Source organism: Pithys albifrons, chromosome 3, assembly GCF_047495875.1.
Source record: "Pithys albifrons albifrons isolate INPA30051 chromosome 3, PitAlb_v1, whole genome shotgun sequence".
In the NCBI taxonomy this organism is placed as follows: domain Eukaryota; kingdom Metazoa; phylum Chordata; class Aves; order Passeriformes; family Thamnophilidae; genus Pithys; species Pithys albifrons.
Window position 1 is genome coordinate 66,916,898 of NC_092460.1, and position 15,617 is coordinate 66,932,514.

At 38.9% G+C, this 15,617-nt stretch overlaps 1 protein-coding gene across 7 annotated transcripts in view; it reads left to right on the top strand.

The window, feature by feature from the left end:
• GRIP1 (glutamate receptor interacting protein 1) overlaps positions 1 to 15,617 on the top strand; it is a 333,638-nt gene that overhangs the window by 195,845 nt on the left and 122,176 nt on the right. The gene's annotated exons all lie outside the window — the stretch shown is intronic.

The window sequence follows — 15,617 nt, forward strand, 5'->3', positions numbered from 1 at the left end:
GTCATTAAAATAATGAAAGAGGTTCACAGAGTGCTAATAATCCTATCTTTCGAATGAGTTGACTGCTGTGCCTTACGGTGGTCCTTCATGGGGTTGGATGATTGGCCTAAATTGATCGCTAAAAGGCTGGAGTTGGTGCAAATAGGAGCACAAATACTTGTATTGTGCCCCATTTGCCAAATATCTGCCTGCCAAACCCATCAGCTAAACTAACATTTCCTTCTCCATCCTTGATCTTGGCCAGTGTCACTGTTAGGTGTAAAGTATTATCCTCTCTGGGACATCTTAAGGATTTTCAGTGAACTGGCTTGAATTGGCAGGGTAAAAAAAGAATTACAATGCGCTGGGGATAATATGAGGTTTATGGGGAGCTAGCAAACTACCAGGGTTGAGGGTTTTTTTGGCAAGCTAAAATGTCAACATAAAGAAATGATGGTTCACTCAGATTGTCCAGGAGAGCTGTAATTATAATTATAATCCATGATGGCTTTTCAGTTTGTTTAGCCAGGTTTTCATAAAAGGACTCCTTCAGTCTAATCAGCACACACACCTTTACAAATGTGCACTACTCTTTCATTGTTTATCTGCTTGCAAATTCATTGTTTTCCGTGTATGAATGGTTAGGAAGTGTTATAATATTAGACTAAATTAGAGAATAGAAGCGAAATTAAGGAAATAATGTTGGATTTTTTTAAAATGGAAAGCCCCTACCATGGTGGCATTTGTAGCTCAGTATCTGTACACATGAATAGTTACAGCCTCTTCTCTTTCAGCACTTTGATACACTCTAATAAACTTATGTCTATTTTAAAGTGTATATGAGCACACAAAAATATTTGAAGAAAGGAGTGGTAGCCCACACATCTGGGAATTCCAAAGTAGTATGTGTGTTTATAACAAAACGCTGGACAATCTTTCATGGCCATTTTATATCAAAGTGCTGTTATTCCAAAATTGGTATTGTTTTGTATTGTAAATCACTGTGTTGGAAGTACTTATTTTTATGAGCCTTGTGAGAATGTTACAGTATTTTCTTTAAAAAGAGACTAAAATGATGAATGTATCCATTCTTTCATACTTCCAGTATCCATTTTTTAGTTCTTACATAGAAATTCTCAATCAGACTTGCAGACAGCCATGCTCACCGCAGTTTGCCAGGGTATTCAGTGGGAAGCTGTAACTGTAGTGGCCTGTTTTGTCATAGCTGCATTTGGGAATGTGATATTAAGTGCCCCATTTTAGAAATGTGTTTGGAAATGGCGGGATATGATTTGTGATGAATTTTTGCATACTTTTCCTTGTATTATAAAACATAATACAGTATCGCCCCACAGAAAAACGTATTGATGGTGAGTACATGTCCTGACTTTCACAATGCACTTAGAGAGCAAAAAGCCCTGCATGTGCCTAAATATCTGCAAACCAGGGCAGGTAATCCCACTTCAGGAAGGCATCCCAGATCAGAAGAGCATCCAGCCCATGTTTGAATATAAAGCATTTTGCTAACTTTAAAATTTCAGTGCCTTTTCATTGGGATTTATTAGGCACAAATGATTCCTTAAATTGACATACTTTTTCAAAGCAAGGGCTTAAGAAAAATTACTGCTTGTACTACTGATGTAGTAGCCAATCTGACTGAAATGAAGATATCCTGGCAATGTCAATGAACAGAGTAATTATTTTGTGTTTAACTTCCTTATTTTAACTTCTGATTTAATTTGAATAAATATATTAGGAAAGGAAAATGGGAACATTTTATTCTTCATCATAATCTTTATTGAAAAGAACATCTTGAAACAACCAATATTGTTTGTATGAAACATTACATATATATGGATCTTCGCATGAACTTGGGGAATAGACATTCTTTGATCTCTGTCATCATTTTATTCAACTTCTAATTAACTTTCTACATCCAAGTCTCAATAGACTTCTATTTTATACTGGATGGAAGCACTGTGAGCAATCCTGAGGCTAATTCAGTCGCTGAAAAGATCACGCCAGAGAGAAAAAATGTATGAAATAGTGGTGGTTAGAGAAATAATTTCTGTGCCGAGACTTTATGTTCACTTTGTTTTGTCTTCAGGTTGTAATTGACACTTTTTATTTCATCCATATAATGCTGGCAGGAGCACTGTCATTGTTACCTGTGCTTCTCTGCTAAGCAGAATATTGAAGTATCTGAACCAGAAATTTCTGCATGGTTGCAAAAGTACTGAGAGTTTTCTTTCCTGAACTTCATACCTTGATTTCAGTTCCCACTTGGGTTCTTTGAGCTGGTGATGGTGACAGAAAATAAATACAACTCTCATTAACTCCCTTGTTCATTGGCATCTCACAGCAAGAAGCCTTAGCCCCCCAGAGGAGACAGTTTATGAAGAGAAGCAACAATGTATTAGTTCCTGCTGTGATACTGGTGTCTTGGTGTCTCTTGCCAAATCTGCTTCTCCACTGGTTTCTACATTGACCTCTTATTGGCCTATTCCTATTCAGGAGTAGGAACTCAAAGGTCAGGACTTTTGTCTTCTGTGTGATTTCATTCAGGCTGCTTCAGTTGTACTGTGTAATTAGCACAGGAAATATAACTGGTTAGAGAAGCTTGGAAGGGGATCGAGGAGTTGAGAAGTAGGATCAATCTCTTTCCATTCATCCTTCCCATACTGCTACTTGCTTTCTTTTTCCTCTGCAACCTGATATGGTTTTGTTTTGCTCTTCTCTCCTCTTCCTTACCTGAAGCACCGTCACGCTTCCTTGCACAGAATCCTTTGCATTGCATGTATTTATTTTCTCTTGTATTTTATATCAGACCTCATCTCCTTTCTTATTCTTCTATATGTGCTTTTAAAATGTATTGAGTCTGCAAAGGGAAGAAGTGTGGACTCAAGGAAGCAGGCAAAAGGAATGCTGCTGTGGAACATGCAAAAGCACAGCTCTGATGTTTAGCATCCCTCGCCTCTAGGCTGACCTTACAAAGGAATATAAAGCAGGGGAGCTGCTTTCCCAGAGCTGTTCAGTGGAAGCCACTTTTGGCAGAGAGAACAACATTTTATGATAAGCTCTGAGACAGAATGGGTTCAGAAAGCCTAGAGTCAATACCACCAGCTCAGCTGCCCTACAGCTCCCTCAAGGACAAGTCTTCTTTGGTTTGTACTTTGCGTGGAAATGGCAGGTGACTGGCAGCTTTGAACACTCATAAAACTCACAGACAATGAATTTATTATTATTTATTCTCTTAAGACAAGAAGCTAGGAATAGTAATGGAATTTTTGTGGGGTATCAGAGACAAGGGGGAAGTGTTAGCAAGATGTTATAGCAAGAATGATTTAAGTGACTTCTGTATTATGCATAGTGAAAGGCAGGGGTTTCTTTGCTGGTAGACCTCTTTATTAGGTGTGTTTTAATTTGTTTGTTTTTCAAAGTCATAGTTGGGAAGCCAGGTTATTTAAAGTAAATCTTCCTAGACCTTTAACTTAGAGTAAGCAGTCTTCCCCTCCCTCCATGTAAGACTTTTAGGCCAAGCAGGTTCAATGTATTTGTTTTTTGCAAACTGGAAGGGCTTCTCAGATCCCCAGGAGCTCACCACTATGTTCTACATGTATTCTTACCAGCCTGTACTTTCTGCACTCTTTCATCCTGCCCTGATGATGGTTCCATCTCCTTCCATGCTCATGCATTCCCACAGAAGCAAAGTTCCTTTCCTTCAGGGTACTGCACCTCTTCCCTGTGCTCTCTTCTCAAGAAATGCACCAGGCAAGCTAAAAGCATATTGCACTGGCGCTTTCCATCAGAGGACTTAACAGTACTTGTTCTACAGTGAACAGTTGTCCTAACTCCTGTTAAGAAATGTTTTCAGAAGCATTTACATTTCTAGCCAACCAAAATCAATGCATATCTTCAAGCCTTTGTAAGAGCTGGAAGGCAGAATATATTGGCTCAGAAGGGCAGAAAACTTGGGTTTTTCAAGCTGTCAGGGCAGATGACGTTGCGTGTTAGTCTTATTGGCTTATTTTTCTTTGTTTACATACCTAGTGATGTTGCACACCTTGATAACTTGATAAAGGCATCTTTTTTTTTTCCTAGGGACCTTTCAAAAGATGTGTCAGAATAGTCTCTCTGGGCTTGACAGGCAAAGGTTAAAAGCTACTTCCTTAGGCAGCAATTGTTCTGAGTCTCAGTGGCTTGCTTTGCTAATCTTGAGGTCTAATTGAATATATTCAACTCAACTCTTTGACTGCAGCAAAGCACTTACTTTGTGCAATATGGAAATCATAGCTTGGAATAGTTGACATTTTTTTTAAGTACCAGTTGCTTCTTGAAATACCTTAAAGATCAAACCTCTGCAGTCATCTGTAAGACACTGTGCCCTGGTTATTGATACAGGTACTATCCTCTGTGTTTGCTTGTTGGTTTGGTCAATAAAATTCCAGCTGTGCCTGCAGTTGTATCTTCTGCATGATAGGGGTGGTGTTGCTGCTTCCTGATGTGGTTAATAAGATATTGTTGCCTTGATTTCAAAGCTACAACAAGTAGTTGAAAGCATTTTGCTCCTTCCATGCTTAGGAATGTTTCTCCCTTCCTTCTCAGTGGCAGCTTACATTGATGTGTACTGTATTCTGCACCAGACTCTCCTTTTAGAAACTGCAGATAATGAAGGAGGTAGTGTCTTTGAGAAATAATGGTTTGGCCTGTTTGGCTTAACTTTCTTTTTTCAGAAGCTTAGTACAGATGTATTTCATAGCCTGCATAATGTACAGATGTTGATATATTTAACACTTTTTTGGGTCTGAAGTCTTACACACCACATCTTATTAATAATCTATATTCTACTCTGGCTCTTAAAATCAGCTTGGTTTCCCTCAGTCTTTAATTATAAAAACCTGGACAAGGCACAGGATAGCCATGATAGAATGATCTGGACTCTGGCATTCATCATGCTGATGGTCTGCCAAAATCAGGGCTTATTTGACCTTCACAATATGTCAAGTCTGGAACGTCTGAGTTTCTGCTTTAAACATCATGTTTCTGCAGAGTCCTTTAGCTGCATCAGCTTGGTTGAAGTTATTTTTAATACGTGGTATTTCCTGGTATTTTAATTGCTTTCTACTGTCTATTTTGAAATTATTTTATGAATCTAATAAACCCATGTTAAAATTAAACACGTGCTGCATGTACGGACACATACACATGTTATGATAGATCTGAAAATGCTGGCAGTAGAGAAAGATTTAATAATTACTTCACCAGTACTGTAGTGGTGGGACAAAAAGCTTAAGTAAAATTTTTGCACTATGAAAAAATTAAATCCGTGTTTATTCTTTCTGCAGTCGTGGCAGGCAATAAGTTGATGCTGTTGTTGTTTCTAGGAGATTCAGAGCCAAAGGTGTTGTAAAGGTGCAGCTGTGAATTCCTAAAAGAGAAGGAGTCCTGATTAAAAGGCTTGGGAGATTGATGCATGAAAAGATGAAAGATTATTTGCCTACCTTCTTGAAGGTTATTGGTCTATAATTTTTCATATATGCCCTACATTCATCTGTGTCTGTTTCTTTATTGTTATATTTTCCATAGGATTGCAAAAAGCTGATCCAGACATGGACTAAGTTGCATGTAGGCAAAAATGTGGGCGAGCTATTTTAATAATTACCATTTCACAGATTTTGAGGAATACCGCAGTCAACTGCTTGCCCTAAATAAGCATGGAGATTAAATAAGACCTGGGAGACACTGGCAAATAAAGACTACTTGACAGGTTAAAAGGCTTGCCATAAAGAACCGTGTGCATGGAGAGGTGCTGTCTGGCACAGAAGGTGGCCTAGGCTTCATGTGAGCTTTAAATAAGACAAATATGTACATATTGCTTTGTCAGCTCGACATCTCTTTTGTTACTATGCTTTGTTCCCACTCCTAAAAGCACACAGCACTTCATTTAAAAAAAACTCTTACTCTGCACTGCGTTCAAACTTGTGACATCTTCCAGAAACAATGAAGCTTTGCTGACAAGTAAACTCAGTCAAAATTATTGCACAGTCTCTGTGGATATATAGACTAAACTCTTCCACAATAGGGGCTCTAAGTAGGACAGTATTTCACAAGGGCACAGGGAAGGTGTGAGGTTTATGGCATGACTCCTGAAAAAAAGTACATTCTGAAAGGTCTGTTTTTCACTAAGCCCAAGCCATTGCAATTTGGACTAATGTGCATCATTTGGACTGTAAATAAAAGGGGCAATCCCACTGGCATGCCAATATAAAGAAAATTATACTGGTATCATGTTTATGCAGCTTTGAGTGACTGGTTAAAATTATTTTATTAAATAAAGCTTGTTAGTGGGATTAAAAAGCATAACTATAATGGTGTAAATTTATACATTATTAGGATAGAAAAATATGCTTTACTCTTAATGTTGTCCACACATGAGTTAAATTTATGCAAATTTTTGCTTTAAAATCAAATGAATACCAGATGAATATCCTAGTCAGTGTGTACACTGTGCTTCAGTGACAAGGTCAGCCAGTGTTTGTGCTAAGTCATACCTCGTAAGACGAACTGGTAGGATCCCAGTCCAAAGCAGTTGGCTCAGTAGTCTGTGTGATTTCTGCAAAGAACAGTATACATGAGAAATACTATCTGTAAGATCTTCAGAAGAGGGGAAGAATGTTATTAGGAGTAATAGAAAGACAGTTAAAGCAAAGAAAGAAAATTGCAGACTGGTGGAGGGAACTATTTTTTCCAGCTGTGAGATCTGATGGATTCTGTGGAGCAGCTTCCAAAGGAAGGCAGTGAAGATGTCATCACTAGAGGCACTTACAGGCAGAAGTAGGCTGAAAATATATTATATAATTTACTGCAAATAGCATTACTACAGCAGTGGAATCAAGGCGGGATAACTAACCTCTAGCAAAAATTACCATTCCCAATTCCTTGTCTTTGAAGATAGTGTTGTGGCTGCTTATTCTTACTTTTCCTGAAGCAAACTAAACACCTATTTTCTAAACTGTTTAACATATTTTTCCTATATTTTTTATACAACCTGAATGACAGTCTCACTGTCTCACCCATTAACCGTTATCATTGCCTTCCCCCAACACACATGCAACTAGCTTCTGCCTTCCCTGGCATGCAGTAGAGAAGTTCCTAGTTGACATCCTCTCTTTCCCCAATCCCTACCAACTGTAATGCCAGCAGCGTGGGAAGATGTTTGTGTTGTGGTCTGCACAGGTAGAAGATGGTGGATATTTTCCTCTCTTCTGCTCCCTACTTTTCCAGCAGTCAGACTGTAGGGAAAGTTGGGCTGAGGAAGCACAGGCACAGCTGATGCACAAAAACATTGCAATTAAAGTCTGCTAGTACAGTGGAGGTGCCGTGCAGGATATACACAGCTCAGATGACCAGGATATATTTCTCCTGTTTTTTTGAACTACGAGTGTAATACCAGATCACACCACACATGATGTTTTTTTAATATACAGTGGAACGCTGTCCACCAGGAAACCAGTTGCCTTCTGTCCCAAGGAGGCACAATGGTAGGCAGCCAGGGCAGTCAGGAGCATGTTGGCTTGGTTTCAGGGCATTGTCCAGGAGCCAAGGAAAATGGATTGGCCCTGTTTCCTCTAATCAGCTATCGGTGTCTTCTCAGCCTGTCTGGAAGAGGTAGCTGAACCAAGGGTAGAGAACAAAAGGTGATACTGAGGTAGGTAATTGATGCATTTTTAAAGTAAATATCTATTCAGAAAGGTATTTTTCCATGAGGTGTGGCATTAATGTAATCTGATTTTCTGTCTCTCAGCCTCTGAGTTGGCTCGGGTCTTGCTCCTTTGCCCAATGCCCTTCTCCAGGAGCCTTGTTGGAAGTTTTATCATGTTGATGTTGATGTACGTCAGTCAAAATTGGCTCAAACATTCTTGAGGGATGCTGATTTAGCATTTACCAGTGTTAAACAATGTAATTGAATATATTAAGTATTAGAACTTCATAAAAAACTGTTTTCAATACAATTTTTCCCCATAAAGCTTACGTGTGGCACTTTCATATGGTGCCAGCATGCGGCAGTACCTCACAGTGATATGATGTTCCTAAACACACGTGCAAAAAGGACAATAAAACTGTCCCATGGACCAGGGTGTCCAGAACAAAAGGTATGGCTTGGATATCTGGAATGTTTCCTCTTAATGGTATCTGTGTCACTACAAATTTGCTTTTAAATGAGGTTTACAGTCCCATCCTCTAGAAAAAAGTTTTCTGCAGAAATTGTAGGTACAGAACAATCCCAAACTGTCTCAGAGAAGAAAATAGTTTACATCCCCATTTTCTTCAAGATTTTTTACTGCCCTTCAGCTGCTCTGGTTAAGCCTCACATATTTTGCTTACATTACGCCTATATTATTTCAATAAACAATAAACAGAAGCTCAAGACAACAGAGTGAAACTTACTTTGAATTCTAAAATTATGTAATGATTCAGTGACTATTCTGGTTTATGGGATTCATGCTTAATGCTTGATGCTGTATAAACAAAAAGACATATTTTTCAGGTTTGAAGTAGTTTGTGGTTGGGGTATTATTTAAAAAGGATTACTTCTAAATTAGATAATCCACTGAAGTGAATTTCACCATATGCTAGCATCTCTCAAGATGTGTTTTAAGCTTTCTGCAAATCCTGCATGTTTGAAATGGTCTTGGAAAGTTCTGCATTTTCATGAGCAAAACAGCTTTGGGAGCAGATCAGTGTACTTAGCCATTTAGAAAACCAGGCGTTTCCATTCAGGTGCCTAAGCACAGGCTTAGGAAATTAACTTTGGACAAGCAAACTCCAAGGATATTCAGATCATTTTTCAAACCGTCAAGCTTAATGAAGTATTGTAAATATCAATAGGAAATGGATTCACAGTTACACAGAATTACAGTACCCTACTTCTCTTGCCTCTAGATTAAAACTGAGCTGCTACTGTAATAAGTAACCATATAATTCAGTAAAAAGAGAATTAAATTTACATAAAGTATAATAAACTTGAATAAATTTTCACTTTAGAGAGACAACACAGTTATTCATTGGTTTTATAACTGTTAAAATTAAGTTTCTAAGAAAACCAGAGGACACGTCTGCTAAATGGGGGAAAGAAAATTACCAGAGAAGCTATTCTCTTACTTCTCATAATTTTTCCATGTCACACACACCAACAAATGTTACTTATGGAAGAATTTCAAAACATATGTTTTCTTAATAAAGACTGCTGGAGAGCACTGAGCACAGAATTTGATAAGAAAGGATTAAGATTAAATACATTTGTATTTGTCCTACTTGGAGCCTAGTTCATTAATGAGTACTTTACATGCAGCACTTAGGAAATTTTAGATATTTCTAAGCACTGCTCTGAAGAGCAGCATTGTGATTTCAAAAATGAAGTCTCATTGGAAGGATTGAAGCTATAGCTCTAAAATGAACTCAGGAAATCATTATTCCTCTGCACCAGTAGGAGAAATTAATGGTTTCTTTCATGGCTGGAGCTCCCATAACACATCTGAAAGGGTTAGCAAATGGGCTAAAGGAAATGTTGACATTTTGTTGTTTCTTAAAGCATATACACTCAAATTCTGTACATTATACATCTGATGAAAAAGTCCAAGACAATTTTGTCTCTTTTTTTAACAGTTTATAGTCTGTTATGCTCTGACACAGGTGTGGTGACATTGTAGTAACCATGAATGTTCCAAGATGTTAATTTTTCTGTAGACTTTTGCATTACAGAATCACAGACAATTTTGAGTTGGAAGGAATCCACAAGGATCATCGACTTCAACTCTTAAGTCAATGGCCCATACAGGGGATTTGAACCCACAATCTTGGCGTTATTACAACCAAGTTCTAACCAACTGAGCTATTCAAATTTTATGAGAAAAACTCCTCTTTTCCCAGGAAATTTTTCTTCATTATTGTTGTCAGTAACAACTACTAAGGATAAAAGTTAGGGCAGACTAAGCATTTTTGCCAAACTGCCCATCAACAGCCAAAGTAAAATTCCCACAATGCACTGCTTCCCAGCAAATTTCAATGTCGTTTGTCCATTCAAGTGTATTCAAGGCTTCAGTTGTAAAACTTAGCAATTTTAGAACTTCCTTTAACCTTTATAAGCTTTAAAAAAGGCATGAATAGTAGCATTCTTGTTATGATTAATTTACAGCAGGTGTAAATTCAGTTAAGTTTTGTAGGTATCTACTGATTGTGACTACTACTGCTTGTGCTGATTAAGATATTGCATAAACGTTCAGAGTTATTTAGTCAATTCTCATTTAGAATTATTTGGTCTTTAGGTTCAGGGAGAAAGATTTTTGCACTGTCTTTAACAGGAGTCCTCTCAGATGGAAGCTGTAGAGCAGCTTCAGCTGCCAAGCTTCAACTCCCTTTTCAGTATTTTTTCCTGTCCCATTACTGTAGATCTACCTGAAAATTATGTTTCTCAGAATTTGTGAGAGTTCAGAGAAAATGTTTATGCATTTTTACCGGAAACAAATAACTGAAATTGAGGAGATGAGCTTGTGCAGGGGCATTTTTTTAGCATGGTCCTTATGACTTTGTAGTTGCTGGGCTGCTCACAGAAGTGCACAAGTGATCTTGAGTTGAAATCCTCTCTTCTGCTTGATCCAATGCAGAGTTTGCAATTAATTGTAGAAAAGATAGCTTTAATCCACTTTACTTTGTATGACTTAACTGAATATTGATCAGGGCGAGCAAACAAGACTAAATGATTGTGTAGCTGCGAGTTTGGGTACTCTCTGTGAATGTGAGAGTGAGGTTCAAGTCCCTGCTCCATTAACAATTTCAGCTTTCTTACAGAATGGAAGATCTTTAACAGAAAGGGCTGAGTTTAGAAGAGAGTAAGGTGCTGCAGGAATGGTCCTAACAGTTGAACCAAGACACTTTGTAAGCCTTTGTCAACTTCTAGGCTTCTGTAAACCACAGGCATCAGTGTATAAGTGTTTATTTTTATCTGTGAAAGCCTCCAGCTGCAAGCAGTGGAGATAACTGAGATTTCTGTAGCTCAGAATTTACCAACTGTCACTAGTACGATACTGTGCAAAAAAAAAATATGCTTTGAGATAATACTGAAGCTTTATGCCATTTAAAGATAAAATTCAGGATGTTTCAGATACAGGAGGTATGAGAACCTATGGTATTTTTTGCTGTACTGGCAGGATTCATCAAAATCTGTTGCTTTTAGTGAAAAACATTCTTCTTTATGAAGTTATGGACCAGCAAATTTCAGTGAATGGAATTTTACAGATGTATGAATGCCTGAAGGAATAACTGTAGCAATAACTATGACTCTGATGCTTTTATTTTTTGAGAAACTAATCTTGGAGATGTTCTTCTCTTAGTTGTAATCATCCTCTTGACAATTTGTTTTGTTATCAGTCTTTACCTCTGACAGGTATGTGATTCGCTACTTGTCTGAGGTGCATGCTATCCCAAATGGTGTAAGCAAGAACACGCAGTCGATCTTAATCCTCCCATACACTGGGACAGCTGGAGGTTAGCCAGCTGAAGATGTTATGTGCTTCCTTGTGGAATCTTGTCATTTATATTAGTTGGAGATTCTTCACAGGGGACAACATTTGAGGAACACCTCAGATTTGACGTGCGTAGGTTCTGAAGTCTGGTTAGGACCTACACGGTCATACACTAAAATGGTTTAAATTCAGTTCTTCCCTGACCAAAGAATGACTTATCTTGTCATGAAACAAAAGTAAAACTTAAAGAACAAGAATGAAGAAGTGGAAGATGGAAACTGTTCTCCCTCATAATGCTTTTACCATCTCTTGTTGAAAAAAATGTAATAACACTTTCAAACTCCTCAATATTAGAAAATTCCCTGGTGTTTGAAATTCCTCGCTTACAAATTTGTTGCCATATAATTTTCCCTGCTCCCAGAGCAATGCAAGTTTTGCAGCAGAGAAGCAGGTACAAGTGGTGGCAGAGCTGAGAATGCGTAATTGTGTGGGAACTAAAGGTATGACAGTGAAGCATTGTGCTGCTTTAAAGGTGAACCAGCAGGGAAAATGAACTCACCACAAGAGAGATTATAAGTCAGAAGCTAAAATTTAATAATAATATTACAATAAATACAGTGACACAAAGAGAAATTGCTTTCAACTCAGAAAACCTAGCAGAATAACCCAGTGCCCTGGGGCACAACCCAAAGGGGTTTGTTAGCCCTGGTGCTGAGACCCGCCTGGTTCCCCCCAAGTCCAAAGCAAAAAAAAAGTGAGAAACCTGTTGGTGCAGATGATGGCTATAGTCTGGTCGAGAGCGGTGATCTCCTCCTGTCAAGGTCCTGCTGCTCCTCTGGATCCGATGAGAAGTTCCCAAGGTCTTCTTACCCACCACTTATGTACCCTCAGGGAGCACCCAGTCCTTCCCCCTGGGCGGGGACTCACACAATGGGTGATTAACTCTGGGAGCCAGGGGGTGTTGAACTGTTGATGGCCCATTTGCAGCTCCGCCCCCTCAGGCTGAGTGTGAAGGTGATAATGACTCCCTGGGCAGCTGCTGCTAATGGTCCATTGTCCTTGGGGAATGACTAGAGGGGGTAGAATACACAGCTTTGATCACCCCCATACAGTGTTAACTGGTCCCTCCTGCTGAACTAGGACAAGCATCTTCACATTTCCTCTCTGTGTAGGAGGAGCAAAGCGGCAGCCTCCGAGTTTTTCTCTAGCTGTTCCCAGTGGGGTGGAAAGAAGCCTTCTTATCCAAGAGGATACACCTGGTCTTAGTCATCTTCTGGGGCCACCTGGTGTTGCACAGGTTTTGGACATGTGTACTGAGTTCAGGAGTTGCCGCATTGATGTGTAGCCACAGGAGTGAAGGAAGAAGCATCCTCTAACCCATTCTTAAGACTTGAAGGAGGGAGTGCCCTTAGGCTTTACCATGTCTGTAAACAACATTCTTGTGCCAGTAGCTTTGACAGCCCCTAAGAGAGACATGGGAATGGTTCAGTGGCCATAAACGGCCTGAAACATTGAACGTCTAGACTTGGCGGTTGAAGAAGTATCTTTAGGGTTTCCTTTTATTTCGTCTTATGTGCCCTCAGTTGGTATTCTTCAAAGGCTATAAACTGAATACAGTAAATATCTAAAGATTTCTTATGGTCATTTTGCTGACACAGTACCAAGCACTTTATATATATTTGTACACATTTTCCAGTGTATGATCTTTATAGGGTTACATTACTGTTGTTTTTTTACAGTCTATACACCCCTTAGTCTTGGACAGAGGTTCGCCCCATATAGTAAGAGCAATGTAAAACAATATGAATGGGTCACAGCGTGGTCCCTATCTTAAGGAATGAATCATTCCATTACAGGATAGAGATGCCAGCAGGTTAAAAATAGGCAGGAAAGTGCAAAAAGCTGTTTATCTACCTCACAAGCCATAGCTAAAGGCAATACGCCCACAGCAGTAGGTGTAAGCAGTAGGAGTACTTGCCTGTCCACTTGATCATTATCTTTGCAGTCTTTAATGAGAAGAATTGTTTGCAGGGATTTGAAAGGATGATGTGTCACCTCTGAGATTATCACTGTGTTCTGCTAGGAAGGAGAGCGAATTAACACAGTGTACATCTTGTTCACTATTGCACATTTACAACTGTAAGAAACATGCAAAGTATTAACTTGGGGGGAGGGGGGGTAAGTGACCCCTGCTTGTTAACAGCATAAGAGGTTTGGTTTCCTGTAGTCACTGAGTAAAAAGACCTGCTGGCCTAGCAGTTCACCTTTATATGACCTACTGACTTGCTAGAAATTGTCTATCTTGCATTGTCTAATATCTCAGCCAGAGGAAATTACAAGGGGAAAAAAAAAAGACAGTGATGTAACAAATGCAGCTACACAATTTTAGGGGCTAAGCTACTGCCTCAGTGGGGAACATGGCCACCTGTGATGCAATTCCTTCAGAAGTGGGCAAGAGCTGCTGCTCTGAGCAGCAGGGTTTGTGGCTGTGTGTTCCACATAAAGGCATTTTTGTACTCAAGGCCGACACTGTGAATTTTTTATGGACTGTGGGTTGCTCCCTGCTGATGGTGTGTTAGTACTAGGGGTGTAACCAGGTGAGATTGATGCTTCTGAACCTAGCCTCTTTCTCCCTCTGTTTTGTATGTGTGGCTTCTTAAAATACATCACAGCTTTGCCTGATCTTGGGTTATTATCTCCTGTTTGCAGGAGGAATGCTGCATATCCTTTTGCTCCTTTCCTTTTTCAGTGTGTTGGCTTGTTTGATTGGGTTTAGTCTCCAAGTCCATCAGTGCTATAGAAGGAAAAGCTGGAAATACAAAACACTCATACAACTCCCTATAGGCACTGCTGTTGTGAGACATATTTGCATGTTTTGAGGCCCTCCCTGATAACTATAGAGTGGATGAGGGCATGAAGAAATCATAATTTGATAAAAAATTCTTGTGGCCACACAGACAACTTTATTAACATGTACAAACAGATTCCCTTTTTGGGCAGCATGAATGGCATCATGATATTTCAGGGTTATCAGGGTTTCTTTGTGTTTTGTTCCTTAGGGTGATGTCTAATTCTACATCTGTCTAATCTTATATTACTTTCCTATCTCAATTAAGCATCTCAGTAAGGCTCAATAAGCATTCTTTCTTCAGTTGGTTATATTTGTTTTCCTTTACTTTTGGGAATCCTTTACACTGATTTGTATTTATGTTGCAGTGTGATTTTACTGTTAAATGGGCATTGGAAGAAAATTCCTTCCAGTTCTAGGAACAGCTTCCCAGTCCACTGACGATACAATAGCTCATTGTTCTTTCTCAGTAATAACTGGGCATATTTTACATATTTTACATTAACAGGGGTTCAGAAGTTTATGAAGCAAGTTTTTGGGCCCCTTATTTTGCTATGAAAATTTATGGACAGGTTAAGAAAGGTAACACAACTACATGTCCACAGTACCTAACCCATATAAGCATCTGATAAGTTTTCAGTGTTCATAGACTTAAATTAAAATACTAGCTTACTCACCTATACAGTCTCAGTTAACTTTTATATCTGCCAGTTGTTGGGAAGAAAACACTAGAATTTTTGCTTAGGCTCCCCTTCCTTCTTTGTCCTGTGTTCTGAACTCAGGATACTTGCAGGTACTCCCAGTTCAGTGCATTATCGGGAAAATCATCTTTCAGCATGAGATTGGAGCTGGTGTACTCATTTGCTCAGTGACAAAGCTGCAGTGAAAAAGGTCTAGCTGTGAAAATTCTTCTTCCCTTTTTCCCCATCTCTCCAAGCTGATGAAAATAATTTGTATGTAAGAGGTCTGACTAGGATAGGACTGTTTTGTTCTGTAAATTGACAGATTTTTCATAGAGCATATATTCAAATAGGGCCCAGAAGTCATCACAATCAGTTGGGTTCTTGAGAAATTGTATTATGTTTCCTGCCCACTTTTTAATAGAAAAATGTGTCTCACACTATCTACCTGCAACAAAGTATTAATTGGACATGTTAAAGCCAGATGTTATTGATGAGTTCAGTTTCTTTGTCTTGAGCTTTGTCTTGAGTTTGAGTTCAGTGGTGCCTCTTCTTTGCAAGACAAAAGATAATGCTACCTCCTTTGAA